Source organism: Chiloscyllium punctatum, chromosome 34, assembly GCF_047496795.1.
Source record: "Chiloscyllium punctatum isolate Juve2018m chromosome 34, sChiPun1.3, whole genome shotgun sequence".
Lineage (NCBI taxonomy): Eukaryota > Metazoa > Chordata > Chondrichthyes > Orectolobiformes > Hemiscylliidae > Chiloscyllium > Chiloscyllium punctatum.
Genome location: NC_092772.1, coordinates 57,597,909 through 57,620,961, shown reverse-complemented (window position 1 = coordinate 57,620,961; position 23,053 = coordinate 57,597,909). Strand labels below are relative to the sequence as shown.

Here is a 23,053-nt window from a genome sequence, read left to right as displayed (position 1 = left end):
TCTCTATAATATACACAGGGACTGCAATTCTCTATAATATACACTGGGGCTAATATTCTCTATAATATACGCAGGGACTGTTGTTCTCTATAATATACACAGGGGCTACTATCCTCTATAATATACACATGGACTGCTGTTCTCTATAATATACACAGGGACTGCAATTCTCTATAATCGACAGTGGGACTGCTGTTCTCTGTAATATCCACAGGGACAACAATTCTCTATAATATATAGTGGGACTGCTGTTCTCTAAAATATACACAGGGACTGCTGTTCTCTATAATATACACTGGGGCTAATATTCTCTATAATATACACAGTGACTGCTATTCTCTATAATAAACACTGGGGCTACTATTCTCTATAATATACAGTGGCATTGATATTCTCTATAATATACACAGGGACTGCTATTCTCTATAATGTACCCTGTGGCTACTATTCTCTATAATATACACAGGGACTGTTGTTCTCTACAATATACACATGGACTGCTATTCTCTATAATATACACTGGGACTACTATTCTCTATAATATACAGTGGTTGCTATTCTCTATAATATACACAGGGGCTACTATCCTCTATAATATACACATGGACTGCTGTTCTCTATAATATACACAGGGACTGCAATTCTCTATAATCGACAGTGGGACTGCTGTTCTCTGTAATATCCACAGGGACAACAATTCTCTATAATATATAGTGGGACTGCTGTTCTCTAAAATATACACAGGGACTGCTGTTCTCTATAATATACACTGGGACTACTATTCTCTATAATATACAGTGGTTGCTATTCTCTATAATATACACATTTGGACTGCTATTCTCTATAATATACACAGGACTGCTGTTCTCTATAATATACACATGGACAGCTGTTCTCTATAATATACACAGGCACTGCTGTTCTCTATAATATACACTGGGGCTACTATTCTCTATAATATACACAGGGACTGCTATTCTCTATAATCAACACTAGCACTGCTATTCTCTATAATATACACAGGGACTGCTGTTCTCTATAATATACACTGGGGCTACTATTCTCTATAATATATACAGGGACTGCTATTCTCTATAATATACACATGGACTGCTGTTCTCTATAATATACACAGAGACTGCTATTCTCTATAATATACACTGGGGCTACTATTCTCTATAATATACACAGGGTATGCTATTCTCTATAATATATACAGGGACTACTTTTCCCTATAATATTCACAGGGACTACTATTCTCCATAATATACACAGGGACTGCTATTCAGTATAATATACACAGGGAATGCTGTTCTCTATTATACACACCAGGACTGCTATTCTCTATAATATACACAGAGACTGCTATTCTCTCTAATATACACAGAGACTGCTATTCTCTATAATATACACTGGGACTGCTATTCTCTATAATATACACAAGGACTGCTATTATCTATAATATACACAGGGACTGCTGTTCTCTATAATATATACTGGGGCTACTATTCTCTATAATACAAACAGGGATGGCTATTGTCTCTAACGTGCACAGGGACTGCTATTCTCTATAATATACACAGAGACTGCTATTCTGTGTCATATACACAGGGACTGCTGTTCTCTATAATATACACAGGGACTGCTATTCTCTATAATATACACGTGGACTGCTATTCTGTGTCATATACACAGGGACGGCTGTTCTCTATAATATACACAGGGTCTGCAATTCTCTATAATATACACTGGGGCTAATATTCTCTATAATATACACAGGGACTGCTGTTCTCTATAATATACACTGGGAATGTTATTCTCTATAATATACACAGGGACTGCCGTTCTCTATAATATACAGTGGGATTGCTGTTCTCTATAATAAACACTGGGGCTGCTATTCTCTACAATATACACAGGGACTGCTATTTTCTACAATATACACAGGGACTGCTATTCCCTATAATATACACAGGGATGGCTATTCTCTATAATATACACTGGGAATGTTATTCTCTATAATATACACAGGGACTGCCGTTCTCTATAATATACAGTGGGATTGCTGTTCTCTATAATAAACACTGGGGCTGCTATTCTCTACAATGTACACAGGGATGGCTATTCTCTGTAATATACACAGGGACTGCTATTCTCTATAATTTACACAGAACTGCTGTTCTCTGTAATATACACATGGACTGCTACTCTCTATAATTTACACAGGACTGCTCTTCTCTATAATATACACATAGACTGCTATTCTCTATAATATACTCGGGGATTGCTATTCTCTACAATATAAACATGGACTGCTGTTCTCTATAATATACACAGGGACTGCTATTCTCTATAATACACACAGGGACTGCTATTCTCTATAATATACACAGGGACTGCTGTTCTCTATAATATACACATCGACTGCTATTCTCTATAACATACACAGGGACTGCAATTCTCTATAATACACGCAAGGACTGCTATTCTCTGTGATATACACTGGGGCTGCTATTCTCAAGAATATACACAGGGGAGTGCTATTCTCTATAGTATACACAGGGACTGCTATTCTCTATAATATACAAAGGGACTGCTATTCCATACAATATACACAGGGACTGCTGTTCTCTATAATATACACTGGGGCTACTATTCTCTATAATATACGCAGCGACTGCTGTTCTGTATAATATACACTGGGGCTACTATTCTCTATAATATACACAGCGACTGCTGTTCTCTATAATAAACACTGGGACTACTATTCTCCATAATATACAAAGGGACTGATATTCTCTGTAACATACACAGGGACTGCTACTATCCATAATAAACACTGGGGCTACTATTCTCTATAATATACACAGGGACTGCAATTCTCTATAATAAACACTGGGGCTACTATTCTCTATAATATACACTGGGACTGCTATTCTCTATAATATACACAGGGACTGGTCTTCTCTATAATATGCACAGGGACTGCTGTTCTCTATAATATACACAGGGACTGCTATTCTCTATAATATACACAGGGACTGCTGTTCTCTTTAATATACACATGGACTGCTATTCTCTATAATATACACAGGGACTGCTGTTCTATATAATATACACATGGACTGCTATTCTCTATAATATACACAGGACTGCTGTTCTCTATAATAAACACTGGGGCTACTATTCTCTATAATATACACAGGGACTGCTATTCGCTATAATATCCAATGGGGCTACTATTCTCTATAATATATGCAGCGACTGCTGTTCTCTACAATATACACGTGGACTGCTATTCTGTATCATATACACAGGGACGGCTGTTCTCTATAATATACACAGGGACTGCAATTCTCTATAATATACACTGGGGCTAATATTCTCTATAATATACACAGGGACTGCTGTTCTCTATAATATACACTGGGAATGTTATTCTCTATAATATACACAGGGACTGCCGTTCTCTATAATATACAGTGGGATTGCTGTTCTCTATAATAAACACTTGCACTGCTATTCTCTACAATATACACAGGGACGGCTATTCTCTATAATATACACAGGGATGGCTATTCTCTACAATATACACAGGGACTGCTATTCTCTATAATATACACAGGGATGGCTATTCTCTATAATATACACAGGGACTGCGATTCTCTATAATTTACACAGAACTGCTGTTCTCTGTAATATACACATGGACTGCTACTCTCTATAATTTACACAGGACTGCTCTACTCTATAATATACACATAGACTGCTATTCTCTATAATATACTCGGGGATTGCTATTCTCTACAATATACACAGGGACTGCAGTTCTCTATAATATACACGTGGACTGCTGTTCTCTATAATATACACATCGACTGCTATTCTCTATAACATACACAGGGACTGCAATTCTCTATAATATACACTGGGGCTAATATTCTCTATAATATACACAGGGACTGCTGTTCTCTATAATATACACTGGGAATGTTATTCTCTATAATATACACAGGGACTGCCGTTCTCTATAATATACAGTGGGATTGCTGTTCTCTATAATAAACACTGGGGCTGCTATTCTCTACAATATACACAGGGACTGCTATTCTCTATAATATACACAGGGATGGCTATTCTCTATAATATACACAGGGACTGCAATTCTCTATAATATACACTGGGGCTAATATTCTCTATAATATACACAGGGACTGCTGTTCTCTATAATATACACTGGGAATGTTATTCTCTATAATATACACAGGGACTGCCGTTCTCTATAATATACAGTGGGATTGCTGTTCTCTATAATAAACACTGGGGCTGCTATTCTCTACAATATACACAGGGACTGCTATTCTCTATAATATACACAGGGATGGCTATTCTCTATAATATACACATAGACTGCTATTCTCTATAATATACTCGGGGATTGCTATTCTCGACAATATAAACATGGACTGCTGTTCTCTATAATATACACAGGGACTGCAATTCTCTATAATACACGCAAGGACTGCTATTCTCTGTGATATACACTGGGGCTGCTATTCTCAAGAATATACACAGGGGAGTGCTATTCTCTATAGTATACACAGGGACTGCTATTCTCTATAATATACAAAGGGACTGCTATTCCATACAATATACACAGGGACTGCTGTTCTGTATAATATACACTGGGGCTACTATTCTCTATAATATACGCAGCGACTGCTGTTCTGTATAATATACACTGGGGCTACTATTCTCTATAATATACACAGCGACTGCTGTTCTCTATAATAAACACTGGGACTACTATTCTCCATAATATACAAAGGGACTGATATTCTCTGTAACATACACAGGGACTGCTACTATCCATAATAAACACTGGGGCTACTATTCTCTATAATATACACAGGGACTGCTGTTCTCTTTAATATACACATGGACTGCTATTCTCTATAATATACACAGGGACTGCTGTTCTATATAATATACACATGGACTGCTATTCTCTATAATATACACAGGACTGCTGTTCTCTATAATAAACACTGGGGCTACTATTCTCTATAATATACACAGGGACTGCTATTCGCTATAATATCCAATGGGGCTACTATTCTCTATAATATATGCAGCGACTGCTGTTCTCTACAATATACACGTGGACTGCTATTCTGTATCATACACACAGGGACTTCTATTCTCTATAATATACACAGGGACTGCTGTTCTCTATAATATACACTGGGACTGCTATTCTCCATAATATACACAGGGACTGCTATTCTCTATAACATACACTGGGACTGCTATTCTCTATAATATACACAGGGACTGCTGTTCTCTCTAATATACACTGGGGCTGCTATTCTCTATAATATATACAGGGACTGCTATTCTCTATAATATACACTAGCACTGCTATTCTCTATAATATACACATGGACTGCTGTTCTCTATAATATACACAGGGACTGCTGTTCTCTATAATATACACTGGGGCTACTATTCTCTATAATATATATAGGGACTGCTATTCTCTATAATATACACAGGGACTGCTGTTCTCTATAATATACACAGAGACTGCTATTCTCTATAATATACACTGGGGCTACTATTCTCTATAATATACACAGGGTATGCTATTCTCTATAATATATACAGGGACTACTTTTCCCTATAATATTCACAGGGACTACTATTCTCCATAATATACACAGGGACTGCTATTCAGTATAATATACACAGGGAATGCTGTTCTCTATTATACACACCAGGACTGCTATTCTCTATAATATACACAGAGACTGCTATTCTGTATCATATAAACAGGGACGGCTGTTCTCTATAATATACACAGGGACTGCAGTTCTCTATAATATACACGTGGACTGCTATTCTCTATAATCAACACTGGGGCTACTTTGCTCTATAATATACACAGGGACTGCTATTCTCTATAATATACACAGAGACTGCTATTGTCTCTAATATACACAGGGACTGCAATTCTCTATAATATATGCAAGAACTGCTGTTATCTCTAATATACACTGGGGCTACTATTCTCTATAATATACACAGGGACTGCTGTTATCTCTAATATACACTGGGGCTACTATTCTCTATAATATACACAGGGACTGCTATTCTGTATAATAAACACTGGGGCTACTATTCTCTATAATATACACTGGGACTGCTATTCTCTATAATATAAACAGTGACTGCTATTCTCTATAATATACACGGGGACTGCTGTTCTCTATCATATACCCTGTGGCTACTATTCTCTATAATATACACAGGGACTGCTATTCTCTATAATATACACTGGGACTGCTATTCTCTATAATATTCACAGGGACTGCTATTCTCTATAATATACCCTGTGTCTACTATTGTCTATAATATACAGTGGGATTGCTGTTCTCCATAATACACACAGAGACTGCTATTCTCTGTAACTCGGGCCTGTGAAGATGCAGTACCGTTCGGTTATCAGACTGTGTCCATTGGAGAGGTTGTGACATTTTGTGGAGTTGTTAACTTCGTTCCCCAGATCCACCTGTGATCTTGTGTTCATGGTGCAGACTTCAAATCTGTTGACTGTGTTTCTCTTTCTGAACAGAGAGCCCTGCTGGGGGTAATCGGAGATGGAGAGAGACTTTCCCACAGGAGCTGATGTCTGCTATCGAATCGGCGATGGAAGCTGTTCCGTGCGATCCCCTCCGGTCAGGGGACCTGGCCCTGACCCAGCGCTGGTTACCTTTCTCCCACCTTGTCTTTGACCTGTTGCCCATTTGTGTCTTGCACATTGACACTCAGTGTCCTGATCGACAGCACAAGGCATCACATCGCAGTCAGGCTGTTCAGGCTGTGAGGATACTGCAGGATAGGAACCGTGGGCTCGGTACATCGTGGGCAGTTCGATAGGGCCTGGACAGGCATCATTGTCAGCACGCCTGGGTATGAGATTCTCTTGGGCTGGAGGGGGTTACAGAGATAGGGAGGGGTGTAGGGGATGGAGGGGGTTACAGAGATAGGGAGGGGGTGTAGGGGCTGGAGGGGGTTACAGAGATAGGGAGGGGGTGTAGGGGCTGGAGAGGGTTACAGAGATAGGGAGGGGGTGTAGGGGCTGGAGGGGGTTACAGAGATAGGGAGGGGGTGTAGGGGCTGGAGGGGGTTACAGAGATAGGGAGGGGGTGTAGGGGCTGGAGGGGGTTACAGAGATAGGGAGGGGGTGTAGGGGCTGGAGGGGGTTACAGAGATAGGGAGGGGTGTAGGGGCTGGAGGGGGTTACAGAGATAGGGAGGGGTGTAGGGGCTGGAGGGGGTTACAGAGATAGGGAGGGGGTGTCGGGGCTGGAGGGGGTTACAGAGATAGGGAGGGGTGTAGGGGCTGGAGGGGGTTACAGAGATAGGGAGGGGGTGTAGGGGCTGGAGGGGGTTACAGAGATAGGGAGGGGGGTGTAGGGGCTGGAGGGGGTTACAGAGATAGGGAGGGGGTGTAGGGGCTGGAGGGGGTTACAGAGATAGGGAGGGATGTAGGGGCTGGAGGGGGTTACAGAGATAGGGAGGGGGTGTAGGGGCTGGAGGGGGTTACAGAGATAGGGAGGGGGTGTAGGGGCTGGAGGGGGTTACAGAGATAGGGAGGGATGTAGGGGCTGGAGGGGGTTACAGAGATAGGGAGGGGGTGTAGTGGCTGGGGTGGGTAACAGAGATAGGGAGGGGTGTAGGGGCTGGAGGGGTTGTATAGCAGGGAAGGTGATCCTGAGTTGGGGAGTGGAGATGTGCAGGTGAAAGTGAGTGATAAGTCGATGAAGATGTTGTTCTCGTGGAGACTGAGGCATTTTCGTGATCTGGGGTCAGAGTGCAAACACTCACCCACCTCCCGCCCCTCCACATGCCCCGGGAGGTGGGTGAGGGGTGGGTATGTGGCAAACCGGACGTGTCCCTTTGACACCCACGCTGCCCTGATCGCCGTCCGACGAAGAGTTCAGCCCGTCCAGGAGCACCCAAGGGTGCCGAGCGAGCGCGGGTCACACGGTCCCTGAGACCCTAACCTGTGACAGACACCGAGTTCATGGGTCAGCTTCTCGGGAGCTGGGTGGCCTAGCAGGAACCTCCGGGGGTGGGGCCTGACGGGGGTGGGGGTTAACAACCAGCCTCTTCGACACCAGCGACAAGCTTCATTCATCTAGCGCCTCCAATCACAGAGCGACAGCACACATCACCCTCCTTCCAACGAAACCGCAAACCGCAGCGTGCGGCCCAGCCTGAAGGGGGAGACACGTCGTCCATATCCTCAGTCGGACAGGACAGTCTGTAGGGACCATCCCCAAGAAGGACAGGAGGGGGAGGTGGAGAGATAGGGAGGGGGTGTAGGGGCTGGAGGGGGTTAAAGAGATAGGGAGGGGGTTAAAGAGATAGGGAGGGGGTGTAGGGGCTGGAGGGGGTTACAGAGATAGGGAGGGGGTGTAGGGGCTGGAGGGGGTTACAGTGATAGGGAGGGAGTGTAGGGGCTGGAGGGGGTTACAGTGATAGGGAGGGAGTGTAGGGGCTGGAGGGGGTTACAGAGATAGGGAGGGGGTGTAGGGGCTGGAGGGGTTACAGTGATAGGGAGGGAGTGTAGGGGCTGGAGGGGGTTACAGTGATAGGGAGGGAGTGTAGGGGCTGGAGGGGGTTACAGTGATAGGGAGGGAGTGTAGGGGCTGGAGGGGGTTACAGAGATAGGGAGGGGGTGTAGGGGCTGGAGGGGGTTACAGAGATAGGGAGGGGGTGTAGGGGCTGGAGGGGGTTACAGTGATAGGGAGGGAGTGTAGGGGCTGGAGGGGGTTACAGTGATAGGGAGGGAGTGTAGGGGCTGGAGGGGGTTACAGAGATAGGGAGGGAGTGTAGGGGCTGGAGGGGGTTACAGTGATAGGGAGGGGGTGTAGGGACTGGAGGGGGTTACAGTGATAGGGAGGGGTGTAGGGGCTGGAGGGGGTTACAGAGATAGGGAGGGGGTGTAGGGGCTGGAGGGGGTGTAGGGGCTGGAGGGGTTACAGAGATAGGGAGGGGGTGTAGGGGCTGGAGGGGGTTACAGAGATAGGGACGGGGTGTAGGGACTGGAGGGGGTTACAGTGATAGGGAGGGGTGTAGGGGCTGGAGGGGGTTACAGAGATAGGGAGGGGGTGTAGGGGCTGGAGGGGGTGTAGGGGCTGGAGGGGTTACAGAGATAGGGAGGGGGTGTAGGGGCTGGAGGGGGTTACAGAGATAGGGAGGGGGTGTAGGGGCTGGAGGGGGTTACAGAGATAGGGAGGGGGTGTAGGGGCTGGAGGGGGTTACAGAGATAGGGAGGGGGTGTAGGGGCTGGAGGGGGTTACAGAGATAGGGAGGGGGTGTAGGGGCTGGAGGGGGTTACAGAGATAGGGAGGGGGTGTAGGGGCTGGAGGGGGTTACAGAGATAGGGAGGGGGTGTAGGGGCTGGAGGGGGTTACAGAGATAGGGAGGGGGTGTAGGGGCTGGAGGGGGTTACAGAGATAGGGAGGGGGTGTAGGGGCTGGAGGGGGTTACAGAGATAGGGAGGGGGTGTAGGGGCTGGAGGGGGTTACAGAGATAGGGAGGGGGTGTAGGGGCTGGAGGGGGTTACAGAGATAGGGAGGGGGTGTAGGGGCTGGAGGGGGTGTAGGGGCTGGAGGGGTTACAGAGATAGGGAGGGGGTGTAGGGGCTGGAGGGGGTGTAGGGGCTGGAGGGGTTACAGAGATAGGGAGGGGGAGTGTAGGGGCTGGAGGGGGAGTGTAGGGTCTGGAGGGGGTTACAGAGATAGGGAGGGGTGTAGTGGCTGGAGGGGGTTACAGAGATAGGGAGGGGGTGTAGGGGCTGGAGGGGGTTACAGAGATAGGGAGGGGTGTAGTGGCTGGAGGGGGTTACAGAGATAGGGAGGGGGTGTAGGGACTGGAGGGGGTTACAGAGATAGGATGGGGGTGTGGGGGCTGGAGGGGTTTACAGGGATAGGGAGGGGGTGTAGGGGCTGGAGGGGGTTACAGAGATAGGGAGGGGGTGTAGGGGCTGGAGGGGGTTACAGAGATAGGGAGGGGGTGTAGGGGCTGGAGGGGGTTACAGAGATAGGGAGGGGGTGTAGGGGCTGGAGGGGGTTACAGAGATAGGGAGCGGGTGTAGGGGCTGGAGGGGGTTACAGAGATAGGGAGGGGGTGTAGGGGCTGGAGGGGGTTACAGAGATAGGGAGGGGGTGTAGGGGCTGGAGGGGGTTACAGAGATAGGGAGGGGGTGTAGGGGCTGGAGGGGGTTACAGAGATAGGGAGCGGGTGTAGGGGCTGGAGGGGGTTACAGAGATAGGGAGGGGCTGGAGGGGGTTACAGAGATAGGGAGCGGGTGTAGGGGCTGGAGGGGGTTACAGAGATAGGATGGGGGTGTTGAGGCTGGAGGGGGTTACAGAGATAGGGAGGGGGTGTAGGGGCTGGATGATCTCTGAGGTAGAGTGGAATTATCATTGATCTGTTAATCCAGAGGTCTGGGTATTGTCCTGGAGATACGGGTCCGAACCCTGCCAAGGCCGATGGTCCAATTTGGAATCAATAATGGAAAATCCCAGAGTTAACAACCTCCTGACGGTAAGGTCGGGGAAAGCTCAGTGCATTCGGAGATTTCCTTCGGGGGTGGACGCTGCCAGACTCACCACGTCTGAGGTCCATGTGACCCCCGACCTCGACCAACATGGCCGACAAAGTGACTGCGGCAGCCGCTGAGTTGTGTCATTCGACTGCAGCAGTTCAAGAAAGTCGTTCCTCTCCAGCGGCAGCTGGGGGATTAGACAAGGCCCCAGCCCCTGTGACACCCACCCACCCACCCCCGCCCGCCCGTGATGAATGGTCAGCCTTGCACAGCGAGGCCAAATGGCCTCTCTCTCTCTCTCTCTCTCTCCACCTGTAGGGAGCCCCTGAGGTGAGTCTGAACGAGATGGGGGACAGGCTTCGATCAGGGAGACCAAGGGAAGCTGTTTCCATTCTCTGATGAGGCACATGGAGCAAGTTGAAGATTCCAGCCGGGATTTACGGAACAGTTGGAGGGGGTCCGATTTGCCCAGGCGGTGGGGGAGTGGTCCCAAACGGACACTCGAAGGGCACTGAGGGAAACGAACTCACCCCAAAAACAGGAAGGGAGAGGAGCATTGCGTCTGACTGGATTGCTCTCCGGAGAGAGATAGTATGGAGAGAATGGGCCGAATGGGCTTCCTGTACACTTTCGAGGCTTCGGTGGGCAGGGAGGACCTTGAATGTAACCCAGGAGAAATGTTTTAATAAAGGAATTTAACTGTTCTCTCCCTCCCCCTTTCTATTGTTATTCACTGTCTATTTGCTCATTTTAATGCAAGGTGTTTGATTTCTGCATAGCACACGGACAGGTTTCGAAAACGCGATAAGGATTGTTGTCCGGATAGACTGGGTGAGAAAGCCGAGGTTGTGAAAAGGGAGGGTTAACATGGAAATGAACCTCTCGAATCCTCGGTTCGAAATCAGAAGGTCCCTGTGGTGAGTAACTCCCCTCCTCACTCTCCCCCCCCCGCCAAAGCCTGTCCCACCATCGACAAGGCACGAGTCAGGAGGGTGAGGGAATACTCCCCACTTGCCCCTGGATGGGGGCAGCTCCAACAACACTCGAGAGGCTGAAAGCCTTATAAACTCTGTCAGTGACCATGCAGAGGTTTATAAAATCGTGAGGCGCATAGAAAGGGTAAATGGACAAGGTGGGGTCGGGGAGTCCAGAACGAGAGGGGCATGGGTTTAGGGGGAGAGGGGAAAGATATAAAAGGGACCTAAGGGGCAGCTTTTTCACGCAGAGGGTGGTACATGGATGGAATGAGCTGCCAGAGGATGTGGTGGAGGCTGGTACAATTGCAACATATCAGAGGCATTTGGATGGGTATATGAATAGGAAGGGTTTGGAGGGATATGGGCCGGGGGCTGGAGTTGGGATTGGGGGATGTGTGTGATGTGGGGAGTGGGGAGTGGGGATTGGGGGATGTGTGTGATGTGGGGAGTGGGGATTGGGGGATGTGTGTGATGTGAGGAGTGGGGATTGGGGGATGTGTGTGATGTGGGGAGTGGGGATTGGGGGATGAATGTGATGTGGGGAGTGGGGATTGGGGGATGTGTGTGATGTGGGGAGTTAGAATTGGGGGATGTGTGTGATGTGGGGAGTGGGGATTGGGGGATGTGTGTGATGTGGGGAGTGGGGATTGGGGGATGTGTGTGATGTGGGGAGTGGGGATTGGGGGATGTGTGTGATGTGGGGAGTTAGGATTGGGGATCTGTGTGATGTGGGGATTGGGGGATGTGTGTGATGTGGGGAGTTAGGATTGGGGATCTGTGTGATGTGGGGAGTGGGGATGGGGGATGTGTGTGATGTGGGGAGTCAGGATTGGGGATCTGTGTGATGTGGGGAGTCGGGATTGGGGAATGTGTGTGATGTGGGGAGTGGGGATTGGGGGATGTGTGTGATGTGGGGAGTGGGGATTGGGGGATGTGTGTGATGTGGGGAGTGGGGATTGGGGGATGTGTGTGATGTGGGGAGTTAGGATTGGGGGATGTGTGTGATGTGGGGAGTCAGGATTGGGGGATGTGTGTGATGTGGGGAGTGGGGATTGGGGGATGTGTGTGATGTGGGGAGTAAGGATTGGGGGATCTGTGTGATGTGGGGAGTCAGGATTGGGGGATGTGTGTGATGTGGGGAGTCGGGATTGGGGGATGTGTGTGATGTGGGGAGTTAGGATTGGGGGATGTGTGTGATGTGGGGATTGGGGGATGTGTGTGATGTGGGGATTGGGGGATGTGTGTGATGTGGGGAGTTAGGATTGGGGGATGTGTGTGATGTGGGGAGTGGGGATTCGGGAATGTGTGTGATGTGGGGAGTTAGGACTGGGGATGTGTGTGATGTGGGGAGTGGGGATTGGGGGATGTGTGTGATGTGGGGAGTGGGGATTGGGGGATGTGTGTGATGTGGGGAGTTAGGATTGGGGATCTGTGTGATGTGGGGAGTCAGGATTGGGGATCTGTGTGATGTGGGGAGTCAGGATTGGGGGATGTGTGTGATGTGGGGAGTCGGGATTGGGGGATGTGTGTGATGTGGGGAGTTAGGATTGGGGGATGTGTGTGATGTGGGGATTGGGGGATGTGTGTGATGTGGGGAGTTAGGATTGGGGGATGTGTGTGATGTGGGGATTGGGGGATGTGTGTGATGTGGGGAGTTAGGATTGGGGGATGTGTGTGATGTGGGGAGTTAGGATTGGGGGATGTGTGTGATGTGGGGATTGGGGGATGTGTGTGATGTGGGGAGTGGGGATTCGGGAATGTGTGTGATGTGGGGAGTTAGGACTGGGGATGTGTGTGGTGTGAGGAGTGGGGATTGGGGGATGTGTGTGATGTGGGGAATCAGATTGGGGGATGTGTGTGATGTGGAGAGTGGGGATTGGGGGATGTGTGTGTTTTGTAGCGAGTGGTGATTGGGGGATGTGTATGACATGGGGAGTCAGATTGGGGGATGTGTGTGGTGTGGGGTGTTGGGATTAGGGGATGTGTGTGAGGTGGGGAGTGGGGATTGGGGGATGTGTGTGAGGTGGGGAGTGGGGATTGGGGGATGTGTGTGGTGTGGGGATTGGGGGATGTGTGTGATTTGGGGTGTTGGGATTAGGGGATGTGTGTGAGGTGGGGAGTGGGGATTGGGGGATGTGTGTGACGTGGGGTTGGGGATTGGGGAATGTGTGTGATGTGGGGAGTAAGGATTGGGGATGTATGTGACGTGGGGGTGGGGAATGGGGGATGTGTGTGATGTGGGAGTTAGGATTGGGGGATGTGTGTGATGTGGGGAGTAAGGATTGGGGGATGTGTGTGATGTGGCGAGTGGGGATTGGGGGATGTGTGTGACGTGGGGTTGGGGATTGGGGAATGTGTGTGATGTGGGGAGTAAGGATTGGGGGATGTGTGTGATGTGGGGAGTGGAGATTGGGGGATGTGTGTGATGTGGGGATTGGGGGATGTGTGTGATGTGGGGATTGGGGGATATGTGTGATGTGGGGATTGGGGGATGTGTGTGATGTGGGGAGTAAGGATTGGGGGATGTGTGTGATGTGGGGAGTGGAGATTGGGGGATGTGTGTGATGTGGGGAGTGGAGATTGGGGGATGTGTGTGATGTGGGGAGTGGAGATTGGGGGATGTGTGTGATGTGGGGAGTGGGGATTGGGGGATGTGTGTGATGTGGGGAGTGGAGATTGGGGGATGTGTGTGATGTGGGGAGTGGAGATTGGGGGATGTGTGTGATGTGGGGAGTGGAGATTGGGGGATGTGTGTGATGTGGGGATTGGGGGATATGTGTGATGTGGGGAGTGGGGATTGGGGGATGTGTGTGACGTGGGGAGTGGGGATTGGGGGATGTGTGTGATGTGGGGAGTCGGGATTGGGGGATGTGTGTGATGTGGGGAGTGGGGATTGGGGGATGTGTGTGATGTGGGGAGTCGGGATTGGGGGATGTGTGCAATATGGGGAGTGGGGATTGGGGGATGTGTGTGACGTGGGGAGTCGGAGTTCGGGCATGTGTGTGATGTGGGGGTGGGGAATGGGGGATGAGTGCGATGTGGGGAGTGGGAATTGGGGGATGTGTGTGATGTGGGGAGTTAGGATTGGGGATGTGTGTGGTGTGGGGAGTCAGGATTGGGGATGTGTGTCGTGTGGGGAGTCGGCATTGGAGGATGTGTGTGACATGGGGAATTAGGATTGGGGAATGTGTACGATGTGGATAATCAGGATTGGGGGATGTATGTGACGTGGGGAGTGGGGGATGTGTGTGATGTGGGGAGTGGGTCTTGGGGGATATGTGTGACGTGGGGATTGGGGGATGTGTGTGATGTGGCGAGTGGGGATTGGGGGATGTGTGTGATGTGGGGAATTAGGATTGGGGGATGTGTGTGATGTGGGGAGTCGGGATTGGGGGATGTGTGTGATGTGGGGAGTCGGGATTGGGGGATGTGTGCAATATGGGGAGTCGGGATTGGGGGATGTGTGTGATGTGGGGAGTGGGGATTGGGGGATGTGTGTGATGTAGGGAGTCGGGATTGGGGGATGTGTGTGATGTGGGGAGTCGGGATTGGGGGATGTGTGTGATGTGGGGAGTCGGGATTGGGGGATGTGTGTGATGTGGGGAGTCGGGATTGGGGGATGTGTGTGATGTGGGGAGTCGGGATTGGGGGGATGTGTGTGACGTGGGGAATTAGGATTGGGGGATGTGTGTGACGTGGGGAGTGGGGATTGGGGATTGGGGGATGTGTGTGATGTGGGGAGTGGGGATTGGGGTATGTGTGTGATGTGGGGAGTGGGGATTGGGGATTGGGGGATGTGTGTGATGTGGGGAGTCGGGATTGGGGGATGTGTGTGATGTGGGGAGTGGGGATTGGGGGATGTGTGTGATGTGGGGAGTGGGGATTGGGGGATGTGTGTGATGTGGGGAGTCGGGATTGGGGGATGTGTGTGATGTGGGGAGTGGGGATTGGGGGATGTGTGTGACGTGGGGAGTTGGAATTCGGGCATGTGTGTGATGTTGGGGTGGGGAATGGGGGATGAGTGTGATGTGGGAGTGGGGATTGGGGGATATGTGTGATGTGGGGAGTTAGGATTGGGGGATGTGTGTGATGTGGGGAGTCGGGATTGGGGGGATGTGTGTGACGTGGGGAATTAGGATTGGGGGATGTGTGTGACGTGGGGAGTGGGGATTGGGGATTGGGGGATGTGTGTGATGTGGGGAGTCGGGATTGGGGGATGTGTGTGATGTGGGGAGTCGGGATTGGGGGGATGTGTGTGACGTGGGGAATTAGGATTGGGGGATGTGTGTGACGTGGGGAGTGGGGATTGGGGATTGGGGGATGTGTGTGATGTGGGGAGTCGGGATTGGGGGATGTGTGTGATGTGGGGAGTCGGGATTGGGGGATGTGTGTGATGTGGGGAATTAGGATTGGGGGATGTGTGTGACGTGGGGAGTGGGGATTGGGGATTGGGGGATGTGTGTGATGTGGGGAGTCGGGATTGGGGGATGTGTGTGATGTGGGGAGTGGAGATTGGGGGATGTGTGTGATGTGGGGATTGGGGGATGTGTGTGATGTGGGGATTGGGGGATGTGTGTGATGTGGGGATTGGGGGATATGTGTGATGTGGGGAGTAAGGATTGGGGGATGTGTGTGATGTGGGGAGTGGAGATTGGGGGATGTGTGTGATGTGGGGAGTGGAGATTGGGGGATGTGTGTGATGTGGGGATTGGGGGATATGTGTGATGTGGGGAGTGGGGATTGGGGGATGTGTGTGACGTGGGGAGTGGGGATTGGGGGATGTGTGTGATGTGGGGAGTCGGGATTGGGGGATGTGTGTGATGTGGGGAGTGGGGATTGGGGGATGTGTGTGATGTGGGGAGTCGGGATTGGGGGATGTGTGCAATATGGGGAGTGGGGATTGGGGGATGTGTGTGACGTGGGGAGTCGGAGTTCGGGCATGTGTGTGATGTGGGGGTGGGGAATGGGGGATGAGTGTGATGTGGGGAGTGGGAATTGGGGGATGTGTGTGATGTGGGGAGTTAGGATTGGGGATGTGTGTGGTGTGGGGAGTCAGGATTGGGGATGTGTGTCGTGTGGGGAGTCGGCATTGGAGGATGTGTGTGACATGGGGAATTAGGATTGGGGAATGTGTACGATGTGGATAATCAGGATTGGGGGATGTATGTGACGTGGGGAGTGGGGGATGTGTGTGATGTGGGGAGTGGGTCTTGGGGGATATGTGTGACGTGGGGATTGGGGGATGTGTGTGATGTGGCGAGTGGGGATTGGGGGATGTGTGTGATGTGGGGAATTAGGATTGGGGGATGTGTGTGATGTGGGGAGTCGGGATTGGGGGATGTGTGTGATGTGGGGAGTCGGGATTGGGGGATGTGTGCAATATGGGGAGTCGGGATTGGGGGATGTGTGTGATGTGGGGAGTGGGGATTGGGGGATGTGTGTGATGTAGGGAGTCGGGATTGGGGGATGTGTGTGATGTGGGGTGTTGGGATTAGGGGATGTGTGTGATGTGGGGAGTCGGGATTGGGGGGATGTGTGTGACGTGGGGAATTAGGATTGGGGGATGTGTGTGACGTGGGGAGTGGGGATTGGGGATTGGGGGATGTGTGTGATGTGGGGAGTGGGGATTGGGGGATGTGTGTGATGTGGGGAGTGGGGATTGGGGATTGGGGGATGTGTGTGATGTGGGGAGTCGGGATTGGGGGATGTGTGTGATGTGGGGAGTGGGGATTGGGGGATGTGTGTGATGTGGGGAGTGGGGATTGGGGGATGTGTGTGATGTGGGGAGTCGGGATTGGGGGATGTGTGTGATGTGGGGAGTCGGGATTGGGGGGATGTGTGTGACGTGGGGAATTAGGATTGGGGGATGTGTGTGACGTGGGGAGTGGGGATTGGGGATTGGGGGATGTGTGTGATGTGGGGAGTCGGGATTGGGGGATGTGTGTGATGTGGGGAGTCGGGATTGGGGGATGTGTGTGATGTGGGGAATTAGGATTGGGGGATGTGTGTGACGTGGGGAGTGGGGATTGGGGATTGGGGGATGTGTGTGATGTGGGGAGTCGGGATTGGGGGATGTGTGTGATGTGGGGAGTGGGGATTGGGGATTGGGGGATGTGTGTGACGTGGGGAGTGGGGATTGGGGATTGGGGGATGTGTGTGATGTGGGGAGTCGGGATTGGGGGATGTGTGTGATGTGGGGAGTCGGGATTGGGGGATGTGTGTGATGTGGGGAGTGGGGATTGGGGGATGTGTGTGACGTGGGGAGTTGGAATTCGGGCATGTGTGTGATGTGGGGGTGGGGAATGGGGGATGAGTGTGATGTGGGAGTGGGGATTGGGGGATATGTGTGATGTGGGGAGTGGAGATTGAGGAATGTGTGTGATGTGGGGAGTGGAGATTGAGGAATGTGTGTGATGTGGGGAGTTAGGATTGGGGGATGTGTGTGATGTGGGGAGTTAGGATTGGGGGATGTGTGTGATGTGGGGAGTTAGGATTGGGGGATGTGTGTGATGTGGGGAGTTAGGATTGGGGGATGTGTGTGATGTGGGGAGTGGAGATTGGGGGATGTGTGTGATGTGGGGAGTGGAGATTGGGGGATGTGTGTGACGTGGGGAGTTAGGATTGGGGGATGTGTGTGATGTGGGGAGTCGGGATTGGGGGATGTGTGTGACTTGGGGAGTGGGGCTTGGGGGATGTATGGGATTTGGGGAGTTGGGATTGGGGGATGTGTGTGATGTGGGGAATTAGGATTGGTGGATGTGTGTGATGTGGGGAGTGGGGATTGGAGGATGTGTGTGACATGGGGAGTGGGGATTGGAGGATGTGTGTGATGTGGGAAGTCGGGATTGGGGGATGTGTGTGATGTAGCGTGTGGGGATTGGGGGATGTGGCTCGGAGGAAGATGCCCCCCAAATCTATCACATCTAGGGGCGAGGGTACCGGGACTCTCAAATTGTGATTGCAAAAAGGTCAACGCAGTGTTTTGGGGAGTTTTTCTCTGAAGTAATATCAGTTGAGGTGAAGATGGAGACCTTTTTTTTAAGAACTTGGACTTACCAAGTGTACCTTCAGAGTAGGAGGACCTTTGGAATGTCCCTCTGACGATGTTAGCGATACAGGAGGCAGTGAGTACAGCTCCAGAGTGGTAAAGTGTCCGGCCCAGATAGATTTCCAAGCGCGTTTTCTAGGGAATTTGTAAATATGTTAGCTGGGCCAATGTTGGACATGCACAATTATTTGTACAGTCAGAACTGCCTCCCGTTCTCTATGGGAGAAGCTAATATCTGCCTTACTCACAAGAGATGGAAAACCCCAGATGATTGTGCCTCATGCAGTCCCATTAGCAGGGCTGCCTCCCAGCACCAGAGACCCGGGTTCGATTCCAGCCTCAGGCGACTGACTGTGTGGAGTTTGCACGTTCTCCGCGTGTCTGTGTGGGTTTCCTCTGGGTGCTCCGGTTTCCTCCCACAGTCCAAAGATGTGCAGGTTAGGGTGAATTGGCCGATGTGTCAGGTATATTAGTCAGAGGGAAATGGGTGGGTTACTCTTCGGCGGGACGGTGTGGACTTGTTGGGCTGAAGGGCCTGTTTCCACACTGTAGGGAATCGAATCTACTCTCGCTGCTAAAAGTGGATTTTAAAATTCTCTGGAGGTGGGAGCTCGGTGGGGCGATAATGTTCTTCTTTTCCGATCTAACCCGACAATACCCGTGCGCTGTTTAACACAACATCTCAACTGAGTTGGCTCTTTCTCGGGGTATAAGATCAATGTTTTGCAATCAGAGGACGTGGCTGCAGCAGATGGGCGGGGGGGGGGGGGGGGAGGAGGAGTGGGGGGGGGGGGGAGGAGGAGTCGGGGGGGGGGGGAGGAGGAGTCGGGGGGGGGGGGGGAGGGAGGAGGAGTGGGAGGGGGGGGGGGGGGGGAGGAGGAGTCGGGGGGGGGAGCTCTTGAGGGAGGAGTACCCGATCTCGAAGGTGGGATCCGATTCCCCTTCAGGTGGCCTTCATTCTTGCTCCTGCCTTTGGTCAATTATACAAGGCCCAATGTTGTGCAGATAAGGCAGGACCTTCAGTGTTGGGTGGTTCTCCCAATATCTTGGTTGGGTAGGGATAGCTCTGGGTACAAATGAATGTTCTTCATCGCTTATTATATCCCGAGTGAACACTCCCTCTGAGGCAAGCGATGCAGGGACTTAACGGCTGGTTTGATTTTTTTTTTCATCTGGCGCTGCAGGTGACCTCTTATTAAGCAACATTGCAGCTTCCACAGGGAATGGGGGGGTGCTAGAATTCCCAGATTTCAAGAGATATCAAATGAGTTCCCTATTATCCCGACGTGAATGATTGGGCTAGTCAGGACCCGAGGTCAGTATGGCTGGACATTGAGGCCTCCCAGGCAAAATGCCCCCTCCCTTTATTAATTTGCCGTCTATGGAGAGGATGAGGACCACCATGGAGCACGATTGGCGTTAACACGGTCGAAACATGGAGAATGATGTGACAAAACAAAGGCAACAAATATAAGACCTTCCTTTTCACTCCCATAGCAGAGATGCCAGGATTTCCGAATTCTGGCTTTAGGTTCTGGGAGTCTTAGATTCGATTCCCTACAGTGTGGAAACAGGCCCTTCGGCCCAACCAGTCCACACCGACCCTCCGAAGAGTGACCTACCCAGACCCATTTCCCTCTGACTAATGTACCTGACACTATGGGTAATTTAACATGGCCAACTCACCCTAACCTGCACATCTTTGGACTGTGGGAGGAAACCAGAGCACCCGGAGGAAACCCACGCAGACACGGGGAGAACGCACAAACTCCACACAGTCGCCCCAGGATGGAATCGAACCTGGGATCCTGGTGCTGTGAGGCAGCAGTGCTAACCACTGAGCCACCGGGTCACCTGTTAAGTCTTGAAGAGTCTCCCAGACCTATTTGAGGGGGAGATCATGATGTCTTTCGATCAGCTGAGCCAGAAATAAGAATTGTCCAGTAAGGATCTCTTGCGTTATTTTCAGATTAGGGACGTCATGCAGAAAAAAAGACCACACTATTGGTTAATCCCTGTAAGTCTGGTGTGGACAGCAGAGTGTTTCAGTCCTGAGGTGTTCTCTCGATCAGTACCCTCTACTGGGAGACGGTGCCTCAAAAGATATTGAAGGGCTCTGCGGGGTCTGGGGTCAAGTGGAGATCTCGTCAGAGGTGCGGGAGGACATTTGGGGAGAGCATGAGAAAGGTCTCAATCTGTAACAGAACGCGGCCTTTGCAACTGCAGGTTCTCCACAGGGACTATTTGGCCCCAGAGCGAAATTTAACAAAAGGAATGTCTCCAATGTGCCCCAAATGCAAAATACACATTAATAATCTCACCCAGTGGCCGTGCCACAAGCTCCTCGGGTATTGGGGCACTCCAGCAAATGTTTTGGAGGGGATCTTGGGAAGGTCGATCTGATATCTTGGGGCCTGTCGCATCTGCCCCTCCGTAGAGATGCCTGGGAAGAAACAGTTAAAGATTCCTACATACCGTGGGAGGAAGAACATTCTGGATCTCGGGCCTATCAGGATGGCACAGGTCAGTTATGGGACGTGTCCCCATTGTGAGAAGCAGAAACTCACTCACAAATCAATCAGCCTGAGACAAAGCCTTGGAAACGAGAGCAATTTATTACAGCCTTGCAAGGACCGGACGCCTCTGCAATCAAGCAGAAATGCGCGCGAAAACAGAGCATGTTAGCATTCTTATTTAGTTTACAAGTTGTGGAATCGTGCCGCCCTTTTCCCATCCTATCATAAGCCGATTACCTCACTGGTTAGTTATTTTCTGATCTGGCCATCCTGCTGTGTCCTGGTCTGCATTCTTTGTTCCTGGTTTGTTACAGCTTGTTCTATTATCCAGTTTCTCTTATCATACTATAAGCTTTATTGTGAAATGCCCCTCGCTGCTTCTTTTTGTGGTCAGCTACAACACTTTAAAGTTATTTCCTAGCTTAAAACTATTTTCTTCAAAAGACCCTCGATATTCATTAAAATCTTTAGCCTTAAGTATGCTACGTGCTACAAGAATTCCGGGACCGTTTGTTCCCCTTCCCCTCCCCCCACTACACCCCCCCTCACCCATCTGCAAAAACAACATTTCTAATCTCCCACACCATAGACTTCCTCACAAGTATGGTGCACCAGAAAACGGAACTTTTTTAAGAGGACGTGGCGGTCCTTTCTGAATTGTATAGAAGCAGACTTGTCGGTCATACTGTTTAGGGCCTTTATAAAGCCAGGAGGAATCAATCTGGCAGGCCAGGTGCCTGAGGGACAGAATCCCGAATAAATATGGGGATGATAACTGACGCTCCTGATGATGAGAAGTTTTGGTGCGGTTGCGCTGAGCTCTGTAATTTAATTTAATTCATTTTGTTTAATTATTTATTGAACTGTACCATGGCTAAGTTTCTTTGGTCTGTTTTGTAAAGCAGAATGGTAATTAGTTTATTGTTACTGTTACATTGGAAGGTTTGTTAGACCATTTTGATTGTAATTTTTGTAAAAAGCCTTCTTCAAAAATGAAAAGTGTAAAAAGCCTCTGCTCAGAAGGAACCGAACCCAGGTGAAACATCGCAATTCGAGGGACACGGACGCATCCTGCCCCCTCTACTTTCGAGAGAATCTTCAGTTCACCCAAGTCTTCTGTTTCCACTCGATCCACAGCAGAGTGGTCACAGACTCAGAGCTGCAGTGTGGTGTTTCAAAGCCGGGGGGGGGGGGGCAGAATGGGGTCCCACTGATGATCTGACTGCACACTGCAGACTCTGCAAACCTGAGGTTGCAAGTGGCTGAAGAGCAGAGAGCGTTTTAACACCAAGTTCCCACTTTGCAAACACCCTGCAAAACTTCACACCATCACCTCCACGTCACACTGTCTTGATGTGGATTGGCCGTGCTAAATTGTCCCATAGTGCCCAGGGATGTGTAGGTTAGGGTGGATTGGCCATGCTCAATTGTCCCATAGTGCCCAGGGATGTGTAGGTTAGGGTGGATTGGCCATGCTAAATTGTCCCATAGTGTTCAGGGATGTGCAGGTTAGGGTGGATTGGCCATGCTAAATTGTCCCACAGTGCCCAGGGATGTGCAGGTTAGGGTGGGTTGGCCATGCTAAATTGTCCCACAGTGCCCAGGGATGTGTAGGTTAGGGGTGGATTGGCCATGCTAAATTGTCCCACAGTGTCCAGGGATGTGCAGGTTAGGGTGGATTGGCCATGCTAAATTGTCCCATAGTGCCCAGGGATGTGCAGGTTAGGGTGGATTGGCCATGCTAAATTGTCCCATAGTCAGTTTAGGGTGGATTGGCCATGCTAAATTGTCCCATAGTGCCCAGGGATGTGCAGGTTAGGGTGGATTGGCCATGCTAAATTGTCCATAGTGCCCAGGGATGTGCAGGTTAGGGTGGATTGGCCATGCTAAAT

General features: G+C 50.2%; 1 long non-coding RNA gene across 1 annotated transcript; it reads left to right on the top strand.

The window, feature by feature from the left end:
• Positions 1-6,636: 6,636 nt before the first annotated feature.
• Positions 6,637-11,324, top strand: LOC140459023 (uncharacterized). Its single transcript, XR_011953823.1, has 2 exons — positions 6,637-6,972; positions 10,939-11,324. It is a non-coding gene; the product is annotated as an uncharacterized lncRNA (long non-coding RNA).
• Positions 11,325-23,053: the final 11,729 nt, after the last annotated feature.